The sequence below is a fragment of the Poecilia formosa genome, unplaced genomic scaffold (assembly GCF_000485575.1).
Source record: "Poecilia formosa unplaced genomic scaffold, Poecilia_formosa-5.1.2 Scaffold638, whole genome shotgun sequence".
In the NCBI taxonomy this organism is placed as follows: Eukaryota; Metazoa; Chordata; class Actinopteri; order Cyprinodontiformes; family Poeciliidae; genus Poecilia; species Poecilia formosa.
In genome coordinates this window covers 27930-31319 of record NW_006800577.1, presented here as the reverse complement: position 1 = coordinate 31319, position 3390 = coordinate 27930, and positions in this window count along the sequence as shown.

Here is a 3390-nt window from a genome sequence, read left to right as displayed (position 1 = left end):
TTCAGTGGCTATTGTATGCCAGTTTGTTGACGTTTCACAGGTTTATACTATGGAAGTGTTCAGTTGTTGCCATCTAGTGGCCGAATTTAGGTACTACATTTAAGAGTGCTGTTTTTGATGATGTCATAAAAAGCAGACAAGGCAGGAGAAAAAGCATGATGGTTTTCTCATTGGTCTTTGAAAGCACTGTTATGTATTGAATTTTCCAATGGATATTTTGTTCAGAATAATTTAGCCATTTGTAAGAAAGCAGTACTTCTTTTATAAGAACTTTTACAGACTTGAACTAAATATATTCTCTGGAGCAAATTTATTGTACTTTTAACTGCTGTATTGTGTATTATTTCTGAGAGTTTGTATGTTCATGTCTCAGTTTTACCCTCCTCCAACTGGCTTCAGCAAAGAGACAACGTAAGCCCTCTTGTCTGTGGTCATTTCATTATGTTTCATCCTCTACATGAAATGTTGTTTCTCCTAAATGCATTTCATGTTGTACATGGCCACCCAATGTGAGTGCTGCATAAGAATAATAAAATAAAATCTGTAAATAAATACACATTGTGACACTGTAATGTCACATTTCTACATTTCTACATGTAGAAATGTAGAACATTTCTACATGTAGAAATGTAGAACATTTCTACATGTTCTACATCTGAACATGTAGAAATGTTCAGATGTTTATAGCAGGTGTTCTAACAAAACTATCCAACCTGTCGATGCGTCCTACCTGAAACATGCAGAGTTACATCACTTTGAGAATCGGCTTGTCCAGTTGTTCTTCCTGTGTGAGTTTTCTGTTTCTGTGTTTAAAGTAAATGTTGCCTGAGTTGGATCTGTAGTTCTAACTTGGCGACTGTTAGCTTCACAAGCTACGCTGTTCTCCTGTGAACAAGAGAGAAATGTTGTTGTTCATTAGCTGCGTTTCCATTGACCAAATAATTGTGATTTGACATTTTGAAAATACATTTGCTTAAAGGAAACATGCCAATTTAAAAAAAAAAAGTTTTGGCACCTGGATGAGATGGGTTTTTTTTGTTTGTTTTTTTTCCAAAATTGGTTTATTTCACAAAAATGCAATGGAAGCACTCTCCTCCCCCCCAACAAGAAAGTCACATGATCAACAGCCACTGGCCCAAACCATGAAGAAGAAAACAGGAAGTGGTAGGAGGGTGATGGTTTTTAACAACTTTTCTCGTGGCCAAACTTATTCGGACGTGATTTTAATTTTGTTTCTTATTAGATGGAAACATTGCAATTACAAAGTTGTGTTTTTCGACATGAGTGGAATATCGACAACATTTAGTGTCTATTCGCAGCTGGTGTCTAACATGCATCATGATGTTTTGTCCATCTAATGTTGCAACATTTGTGAACAATCAGGATTTTATATGTGAATGTTGATGGGTGTGTTCACTGACAAACTTTATTTACCATATTTGGCCATTTATTTGGTATTTCAACTACAGTCGGGACTCTCTGATTTTGATTGTGTGTCATATATAAAGATGTTAAAACGATATTTATTTGCCCATGTTTCTTTATTAGCTTGTGTAATTTGGGAGATCTGTTAAACAATTAAAAATATATAAGCATTATTCTTTAACTATATAAGACATTTCTTGTTTTCTTTAGATCAGCGTTGAATTACACGGCAGGATATTTTCAGTGCTTCCCTTTTTTCTACAACCTATCTGCTGCCATCATGTGCCATTAGCCATGATGAGAAAAGGAAGGAAACTGATCTCATTCTCAGCAACTTCTTTATGTCATGTGCATAAGGTTCTGTGGGAAAATAACTTCCTGTTACTTTGTTCTGCAGACTAAAGTAGTCTGCCATTTTTATCTCACTTAAAGAGATGAAAGCAGCAGCTATGAGTTTCTCAGCAGCAATAATCTGCTTAGACTCTGTCAAAATCTTTAAAGATTCCTGTCACTAAAGATAGATTTATTCATTTTTTTAATTTGTTTTATAGACCTTATAAATGATATATTTTTATGTGTGTCAGTCGTCTTTGCTAATATGTAAGCTCTCACTGGATGGGTGATGAAATAGAAATACTTTGAAAATTTCATTTTAGATCAACTAGATGTTGCATGAGCTTCCTCTGAGCTTCTCATGTTTTGAATATAATCTTTTCTGTGTTGCAAGGAGCTCAACGAAGAAATGAAATGATTTACACTTATACAGCTATAACTGGATTTTGTTGAATTATTTTGAGACAAATCTTTTTAACATGTGGAGAAATAAAAGTCAGTGTTACTCGTACATTCAAGGTAAATAACAAATATTCATCTTAGTTTAAGAGATGGTTGAATCCTATGTTATATGTTTTTGTGCCCTTGAGGCCAGACTAAGATCATTGTAGAACCTGATACAGATACAATGGGTTCATTTTTACAAATACTTGCAAGGATTTCCTACTAAATAGTGATGAATGTTTAGATCTGCAAAACAAAGCAGGATGAAGTGAAATTGTGCATAGGGGAAAACACATTTGCTCTGAACATCCTAATCAACATGAAATTAATCGCAAACTCCCCAGTTCACACAGACAGACGGAAACAGGTTGTGTGCTTTTCTTCAGTGTAGAAGATGAACATTTACTGTGAGGGAAGTTTTAGAAAAACGTCTAAATGAGGCATATGAAACTAACACACAGTCTGTAAATACTTTGCGTACAAAATCAGGCATCCTTTAATGTTGTGCAACATTTACATGAATCAAGCACACAATAAAGAACATAAACTGAATCCAGTGACAGAATGACAGCAGCCTGTTTCTTCACACAGCTGCTGCAACCTCAGTCATGATCTTAGTGGAAAGAGTTCACTGTAAACTGGGCGTTAGTGTTGGACCAGTTCAACTGAACTTTAAGGTAATCTGATAAATCCGCCTGGCATTCAGATTGTTTTTGGGATCAACAAGGAATTTTTGAATTTCAAAGTATTTTTTGGTTATTGAATCCTGAAAACTTAACACAGATTGGCTCAGGGTTGACTTGTTCAACCCCATTTAGTCTGGCAGCTGCTGAAGGAATAGAGCAACACATGGCTCTCGGTGTTGCTCTTCAACACCGTCTGCAGCTCCAAGCACAGCGCTGAAGGACTGCCTTCAAAGGGGCAGCGTTATGTTATTATGTCATTGTATAATCATATTCCCTCATACCTGGGGTGTTACTTTGATTGTTTCATGCATGCTTGAGAAATTCTCTAGTCTCCCATGGCAAACACTCAGCTGTACAAAACGCCTGGATGGACCTAGCTCCGCCCTCAATGCACAGATCCTCCTCGGAGCTGCAGTTTCCAAGCTCGCAGAGATGCCCTCCTCTTTCTCCGCCACTCAGTTCCTTCAGACTAGCCAGCAGCAATGAGCAAACATCTGGAGGA